We start from the raw sequence: 9734 nt of genomic DNA on the forward strand, positions 1-9734 counted from the left end.
CAGAAAGAAATCATGGAAGTACCATTAGTTAAAGTCACTGGCACAGCAGCAGAGGCGACTTGGGAGACAGAAGCCAGCATGAGACAGAAGTACCCAGAATTGTTCTAAGTTCGAGGACGAACTTTTTATAAGGTATGGGGGATTGTAACGCCCGAAAATTCTCAAAACTGTTTTAGAAATATAGTATGATTTTTCTGGAATTTTTAGATATTTTTCCGGAATTTTCCGAGTAGCGGAAGTAGCAAAAATAAATATAAACGAAAACGGTCTAAGCGGGAATCGAACCCGAGACCTATCGTGTAGAGGATAATGTTAGTAACCAGTTGAACCCAGCAGGGCCGTGCTGAAAGGAAAGGGAGACAATTAAATTTATATTAGAGTTGGTTCGGGTTACCCACTTAATATAAGTAGAGGGTTTAAGTGGGGTTTGGTTTATTTTAGTTTTGGTTCGGCAACTTCCTTCTCCTCACCCTAACTCACGCTGATCCTCTCCAAACCCTCACCGCCGCCCACTCCTCTTCCTCTTCCTCTTCCTCACGCACGGCACACCAAGGCAAGGGTCCATAGGTTCACTTTCCGGCGACGACTCCAACACGAAAGAGGTTCTTCTCCGCGAGAGGAACGCGAAGACGTGATCGGATCATCGAGAGGATCATCTCCACCGGAACTCTAGCGAATAGAATCGTAAGAAATTAAGATCAGGAGGTAAGAAACCCCTCACCTGCGGTATAATAGCTCCGTTCGTTTATATGCATTAGTTATTAGCTATATGTGTAGTTTCCGGCACCTAGGATGTGTTTTAACCCTTCTCAAAGATTAGGAATTTAGTTAGCACCTTTAGATGGGCCGGACACGTTTATTCTCCTTCAGTTGGAGATCATAGACGCGGTTGGGTGCCTAGAGGTGTCTTTCCTAATGCAGAGAGGGGTTGAAGCACACCAAGTGTTCGAAAAAGGGGTTAGTTTAGCTAATTACCCTTCAGTTATGTTTATTAGCCCAGTTAAATGCATTAGTAGCATTTAAATTAGTAACTTTGCTCACTACAACTTATATGGGACTATGGTCCAATGGGTAGGCTCCCAACGCCTCTAGGTTCAGATAACCTAGCTCTAGGTTCGGATAACCTAGAATCATGTTATATCGGTTAGCTAAAGATATTAGTATTTTATTTTCAGTGGCACTCTGCATTGGATTAGATATCCATTGGGTTGGACTCCCACGGTTGTCCCTAGGTTCGATAACCTAGTAAAACCCTGCTAAATTCGGGACTTGCAACCCGGGTCTAGTAGGGATGCGCAAAGTGGTACAATATCGGCCCAAAAAGATGTTTATTATTTTCACTTATTATGTATTAGTTTCAAACTCAAAATCAGATATGCTAGTGGAGTTTGTTTTCAGTTACAGCTTTAGTTCCAGTTAGCTTAACTTATGATTAGCTTAGTGTTATTACTTGCTATGCCATGATTCCAGTGTATATGCCATGCTTATATGTTATGCCATTAGATTTCAGTATGCCATGGTTTAGCTTTTCAGTGCATGTTTTCAAATAGCATGATTTAAATCCATGATTGCATCGTTGCATGTTTTTGTGAGGTAGATGGTTTCTTACTAAGCTCGTTGGCTTACAGATACTATTTTCCTTATACTGCAGATACAGGTAAAAGGAAAATGGACTAGCAGTGGAGGCTGGGGGTCAATGCGGAGATGGTGTGTGTGTGTGGAACTGGAATGAAAGATCTTAGGGATCTAACGAGCTTCATTTATACATTAGAACTCTTTAGCATTTACTTTCAGCACTTTCAGTTTATTAGTTTGATACTGTCGTTTTCATGCACGTTAAGTTGTTAAAATGTGTTTTAGTGAGTGAAATGCCATGAACCAGTTTAGAATTGCCACTACCTGTTATTAGAATAGTTTATTATGCAGTAGGTAGTTGTTGGATTGTATTTTGGCACACCGGAGTCCTGAAATCAGAGTTCCCGGCCGAAATCAGACACTGATCGGTCTCCAGACCGATCAGTGCCTGAGCAGTGTCACTGGATCGGTCAGCCGACCGATCCAGTGAGATACAGTAGCATACTGTATCCTCCTGATCGGTCAGCCGACCGATGCCTGGATCGGTCTGCCGACCGATCCAGCCTCGCCTGGATCGGTCTGCCGACCGATCCAGCACGGGACAGTAGCGAACCCAGATTCTGCAGGTTTAAGGATCGGTCAGCCGACCGATCCAGGTGCGAACAGTAGCACCGAAAGCCACTGATCGGTCTACCGACCGATCAGGGCACTCCTGGATCGGTCTGTAGACCGATCCAGCCAGGAACAGAAGCAATGAAGCTTCAGGATCGGACAGCAGACCGATCCAGGGTCTTGTGACCGTACCAGTATCAGTAGATCGGTCTGTAAGGCGATTAGTTTATAAGAATCAATTAGTTAGCAAAAATTTTAATTAGCCCAGCTTTCCGCGCAGTATAGCTTAGCAGAATTGTAGCGATTCGCCTTACAGCTTAGTACCCAGAAGGCGGGTCGTTACAGATAATATTTGACACATTTTATTTTTTTTACAACAGTTTTAATATATTTTACAACGGATAAAACCGTTGTCTTTTATCACTTTTTACAAAAAAATTTTGTTGTGGTTTACCTTGTTTTTACAACATTTTTAACTGTTGTCTTTAATGTTCATTAATACCAAACAACCAATCTTATTTTACTATAAGCAAACCACCAATACAAAACTAAATATTTACTACATTAAATCCAAAATAAACATCCATATATAATTCATCTTGTAGCCACATATACAAAAATATACAAAATGAGTTGTTACTCATCAAAATACACATGTTTTCCATTATTGTTCTCCATATACATTAAATCACATGTTTTTCATTTGTTGTTCTCCATATGGCTTTTAATTTACAAATTAGCAAGGCAAGCTACATCCTAACAAAGTTCACTTCTTGCATAAAAAAAACTCAAGCCTCACGCATTGCCCGACCTGCAAGAGAAAAATTTAATAAAACTTATCAAATTCCAGAATTCCAAAAGGAGAATATAATTAACCAATCTGTAGTGCATAGAAGGCAAAAACAAACCAAATGAAGGAAACAAAAAGAGGTGTTTATTAGAGAATAACAGTACATGGAATCTACTAGGAGCAGTGATACCTAGCTTAGCATAGTTTACTAAATAATTAGCACTGCATGCAGCTAACATTATTTAAGTGAACTATGATCCAAGATCAATAGAATCCATGCAAAGTGCATTACATCCATTAACATCTTGAAACAATATATTCATGTAATTTTCTGTGCCATTTTTCAAACTGCATTACCTTTGAGAATTTGGTATGCACAATATGATTTTCCATTTTGCAAGTAACAAGTTGCCAGGAGCTGCAAATTGATCTGCAATAAACAGACCCATGACAAAAGCCGCATAAGTGAAAGTAAAAAACATAGGTTCAAAATCTTCCAATTAAAACTTGAACAAAAAGAATTGGATCATCATGATGAGTTATGGTAGGGTGAATTGTTTGTAGAGCTAAAACAATTCCATAAATTCCTCAAAATAGAAATCACATACGCACAACTTTAATAATTACATAGGACACCTAAAAGAACCAAAGTGTCAATCAAATAAGTATAGATTAAGAGATATAACATGCACTACATTCTAGCTGGAAAAATAGATTTTTCATTCCATTTCATCAATACAAAGAGAAAATCTAACAAATTTAGCTGCAATGCACCTGCAATTCACGGGTAATTTGCACTACTCATCCAAGCAAAAGTATATAGAGCAAACTATTAAGAAATCAAACTGCAGTATATAGATGTTTTGTATATCAATATACTATGGATCATACACAAAATGCCTTTACAAGCTCTTCATTTCATTATTCTCAAGCAATCACTAACATGCATATAGATTAAATGAGTGATGCGAAAACTTACCACATGTACTGGAAGTGTTTGTGGATCCACAAATCTGAACTTATCAACCTTGTTTTCTTTTTTCATCTTTTTGAAGAGAAACCTTCCATTCAAGCAAAAAAAATGTTAGTATGCTAATACAAATAAAATGAAAAAAATGAGTGATGCGAAAACTTACCACATATAAGCAACCAGACAATTAGCAGATATTGACTCCAACTCATAAAAAGGTGTGATATCTTCAATGTTCACTAGCAATTTGTACCTAATATGCCAAGATGAATAAGTACAATCATATGGCACAATTCAGCAGCAAGAGCAGCAGATGAATAAGTCTATCAAATCTTTCTTGCAACGTAGTTACCTTTGCTACAACTGTAAGTGTAACACATGCCTGACCCTTTATCTCCAGCTCTTGGATCTGCTTCCAAGACTCTACCAATAGGCCCTGCTGCAGCACTAAGACCAGCACCTAGAGAAAAATGCATTCGGTTGCAAAATGTCTTAACTGCTTTGGAACCATGAAGTACGATGATGTAGTCCATCAACTCCCCTCCAATCTAGTGTTGTTAAAAAAACAAAAATGATCAGATGAGGCAATCACTTAACCTTAAAGTTAGTTTGCTGAATAGTCGTACTCCAGGAAAGTTAAGAACTAAAGGCAATTTATAATTTTCAAATTGCTTAAAAAAACTGATAATTTCCAGTATGAATCTTTGCCATAAGTTCATTTCATATTTCAGAAAATGTCAATTGTAATGTAAAAACAACCAGAAATTTGTGATGGTATTTAAATATTATTGGAAATAGTCATGCACAAAGTTCAATGGAGAAATAAGATCAAAGTAGCCACGGCTTGAAATCTCATGTTGTGCTAGACTGGTCAACATGACATGTACCATTCCGATCAATTTAGAATCCAATATTGATCAACACAGATAACCTATCATGTGCCACCCGTGTAGTTCATGTCAATGAGTGTGTTGTGTTGACCCTTGACATGCTTCGGCATGCTTCAACACACATCAAGCAGATTTTTTAAAAGTTTTTTAACTTGTTTTCCAAAATTATAATTCAATTGATTGCCAAATTATTATAATCTTATTTTAAAACTATACAAATTAAGTAGAAGAAAATTATACGAGTAAAACTTAATATGAATTTTTCTCAACATGCACTGAAGTAAAAAAGGAAAAAAAAAATCATCTCTACTTTAACTATCTAAATTGATATAGTTTATTAAAAGTACAAAAAAAACTCAATGAGAAAGAATTAAATGAGTAAAACCTATCTCAATTCATCTTGGCATATTAAACACGTGTCAACTCGTATGGGGTTTCAAGACTGTACGTAATCTCGAATTGTAATGGGAGAAGTCAGGACCTTCCTGTTGCTGCTGTTCTTCTAATTTCCTGGATTCAGAGGCATAAAAATAGCAACTGTAACAGTGATTTAATATGAACAAGCAGCATAGATAGCCATAAGATTCGAAAAGAACTGGTAAGAAGAGTATCATACCTTCGCTTTCGGTGTCAAAGATTGTATATTAACTTCTCCATTAAAGAAATCTGATTAAAGATTGACAAAATGTGAAAAAGAAAACATGAAAATTGTAAAAGAGAACAGAGGATGAAATGGTGCTAACAAAGGTTATATGGTCTGGAAACAATCCGACATTCTTCATGAGGATGAAATGGTGGAAGGCCCCTTCAGGGTCCCCATTTTGTGCTCTTCCTGCAATCACAGTATGGCAAGAGACCACATTGAGGAAAGGCAATCCTCTTAGAACCCTTTCTCCTTCTTCAAGATGACCACTTCTCATGTACATGTGAGCTAGAGAGCTCCCAACACACATGTCCTGCTCAAACCCATTGATAACCACGAAGGCATGGATTTGGCGACCAGAACCTGCATCCTTCAATCTGGCGCAGCATCGCAAGGTGCTCCCCAAACCAAACTCATCGGGACGCAGGCCCTCCCTCCTCGACCTCAGGAAGCACTCGAGTCCCACCTCGTCGAGCTCGAAGTGAGCCAGCCCGGCAATCATGGCATTCCAGGTAGCGAGGTTCCTCTCTGGCATTTCATCGAACAGCTTGCGGGCAGCGTTGATGTCCCCGTTGTGGATGAGGCCGCCGATGAGGATGTTGAAGGACATCACGTTTCGACATGCCATTGCGTCAAACACGACGCGGGCGGCGGGGACTCGGCCAAGTTTGAGGTACATGTGGAAAAGGTGGTTTCCAGTGAAGCGGTGGAAAGAGGCAGCACCGACGATGGCTATGATTGTGTGGAGCTGACGGCCTAGGCGGAGGGAGGGCGGCGAAGGGAGTAGGAAGCAGGCGTTCAAGAGGTGAGAGAAGAGGTTGGGGTCGGACCATAGCTGGGGTCAGATCGCCATCTTTCGAAGCACGATGAGAGGAAAACGATGGAGGCTGGGAGAGGGGGAGATGGTCGTGGCTGTGGGAATGGGAATGCGACAAAAAATACGGAGGGGGAAGGGATTTGAGAGATATCGAGAAGCTTCTGTTACAAAAAGGCGATTGGAGCTATGGACAGTGTTGGGGTCGTGGAGGAAGAAGGGAGGGAGGGAGCGGAGGCCGGAGCCGCCTCCCACCAGTTCATTGATTCCATCGGGAAGAAGGAGAAAGTAAAGTGGCTAGGTTCGGGAGCGCGAAGGGAAAAATACGGCGCCGAAAAGAAAACAGCAAGGGAAAGGAAAACAGCGAGCGGAAAAATGACCAAATTTAATTAAACAGTTTTTTCAAAACTGTTGTCGTAGTCGCTAAAAACGCGGATAAAGACAACGGTTTATAAAATCGTTGTAAAAAGTGTTGTCGTTTTAAAAAAAAATGCTTAATGACAACAGTTTTGCCAAAACCGTTGTCTTTTATATTTAATAGGGAGTTCAAAGACAACGGTTTTAGCAAAAACCGTTGTCTTTGAGCAAATACGCAACGCTTTCTCTTAAAACCGTTGTCGTAGGGGTGTTGTCGTTTGCAGTTTTTGTTGTAGTGGAAGCAGGATAAGGAATCCACTTGTTTCTTTTACAAGAAGAAATGTCATATGAAGAAAGACTACCTCAAGTACGCCAACTGGCGTGTAAAGAAAGGTAAACTTCTCAACTTTGTTAATTCGAAAGTCAATCTAACTATTGTATCCACTGACACTTGGTGGATAGATACCAGTGTTACTACTCACATAAGTGTCACTATGCAGGGTTGTCTCAGGAGTCGACTTCCGCTTAATGGTGAAAGATACATCTATACAGGAAATGAAAAGAAGGCTAAAGTTGAGTCGATTGGTGTTTTTATACTTTGTTTAGGAACCGATGTTTTTTCAGGATTTAGAAAATACATTTATTGGTCCATCTTTTCGGCAGAATTTAATTTCAATTTTTTGTTTGGACAAATCAAGTTATTCTTGTTCATTTAGAAATGTAATTTTTAGTATTTTCTTTAATTCAGTGTTGTTTGACAATGATTCCTTGGTTGATAAATTTTATAAATTGAACACCTTTACTCCTACAGTTGACAACGTGATAATGCATAGTATAGGTATGAGACGTAAATTGACTAACGAGAATTCTTCCATGTTGTGGCATAGGCATTTATGACATATATCAAAACAACGCCTAGAAAGGTTAATATCACATGAAATTCTTGATTTCCTTGATATGTCAGACTTTGATGTCCGCATAGAGTGTCTCAAGGGGAAGACCACTAACAAAAGGAATAAGGGGGCTAGCCATTATAGTGATATTTTGGAGTTAATACATACAGATATTTATGGACCATTCCCTACGGTATCTTGGAATGAACACACATATTTTATTAGCTTCATAAATGACTATTCTAGATTTGGCTATCTGTACCTTGTTCATGAGAAATCGTAATCTTTGGACATGTTCAAAATTTTCAAAGTCGAAGTTGAACTTCAACTAGGTAAGAAAATTTAAGCTGTCCGATCTAACCGTGGAGGTGAATATTACGGTTGATATGATGGATCAGGTGAACAACGCCCAGGACCATTTACGAATTACCTTGTTGATTGTGGAATTGTGCCTCAGTATACCATGCCTGGTACACCCAGTTAGAATGGTGTAGCTAAGCATCACAATCGAACCCTAAAAGACATGGTAAGAAGTATGATGGCTTTCACTTCTCTATCAGAGTCCTTGTGGAGGTGAAACACTCAAAACTGCAGTTTACCTGCTTAATAGAGTACCTAGTAAGACAGTAACTAAAACCTCATTCGAGATGTGGACGGGTAAGAAGCCTAGCATTAGGAACTTACACGTCTGGGGTTGTCCAGGTGAAGTTAGGCCTTACAAGCCTAATGAAAAGAAATTAGGCTTGAGAACGGTTAGCTGTAATTTTGTAGGATACTCTGAGAAGTCAAGAGGGTATAAATTTTATGATCCCTCTAATAGATCCTTCTTTGAAACAAGAAATGTCGAGTTCATTGAGGACAATGGGAGTGATAAAATCCAGGAAATATCTTTTGAGGAATCCATTGGCAATCCTCCTGTGGTTACTACTAGTGCGATCAGTAGAGGTATGGTTACCATACCGCACATTATGGATCCAGTAAGCGTAGTGCACCAAGATATTCCCATGATATCTCCAATGCAATTAGAGGAATCTGCCACTGAAATTGAAGTATTGCCTCATATTGATGAGCAAGTACCTCAACCACCTCAAACACAAGTGCCTTTAAGGCGATCCACAAGGGAACGGAGAAGCACGAATTCTCGTGATTATGTTTATCTCCAAGAGCATGATTTTGATATAGGGTTAGAGAGTGATCCTACATCTTTCCAAGAAGTCAAACAATGCTATGATCCTGAAAGGTGGATTAACACCATGCAAAAAGAGTTGAAGTCTATGGCGGACAATGACGTTTGAGAACTTGTCGAATTGCCTGAAGGAAAGAAGTCCATTGGTTGTAAATGGATATTTAAAACCAAGCGGGATTCAAGGGGTAATGTCGAAAAGTATAAGGCTCGTCTTGTTACCAAGGGATTCACTCAGAAAGAAGACATTGATTACAAGGAGACTTTCTCACCCGTGTCGACGAAAGACTCCCTTAGGGTAATCATGACACTTGTAGCTCATTATGATTTGGAACTACATTAAATGGACGTAAAGACTACATTCCTCAATGGAGACATAGAGGAGTCTATATATATGGTGCAACCAGAGAACTTTGACTGTAAAGACTCAAAGCACCTAATATGTAGATTAAAGAAGTTCATTTATGGTTTAAAGCAGGTGTCCCGTCAGTGGCACCAGAAATTTGATCAAGTGGTTACCTCATTTGGATTTAAAGAGAACCCCATTGATCAGTGCATATATGTCAAGTTCAGTGGGAGCAACTTTGTTATACTTGTTTTGTATGTGGATAATATATTGCTTGCCAGTAATAATAAGGATATGTTGCTTCAAACCAAGTCATTTCTATCTGGTAATTTTGAAATAAAAGATCTTGGAGAAGCATCCTTTGTTTTAGGCATACAGATCTATCATAATCGTTCAAGAGAAATTCTTGAATTTTTACAATAGGCCTATATTGAAAAGGTGCTTGTAAGGTATAGTATGCAGAACTGTACACCCGGTGATACACCTGTGTCAAGAGGTGACAAGTTCAGCTTGTAGCAGTGTCCACGGCTTGAACTTGAAATAAAGGAGATGGAGTAATTCTCATATGCGTCAGCAGTAGGAAGTCTCATGTATGCACAAGTTTGTACTTTACCAGATATAATATTTATAGTGGGGATGTTAGGCAGACATGTTAGTAACC

This window comes from Zingiber officinale, chromosome 2A, assembly GCF_018446385.1.
Source record: "Zingiber officinale cultivar Zhangliang chromosome 2A, Zo_v1.1, whole genome shotgun sequence".
NCBI lineage: Eukaryota > Viridiplantae > Streptophyta > Magnoliopsida > Zingiberales > Zingiberaceae > Zingiber > Zingiber officinale.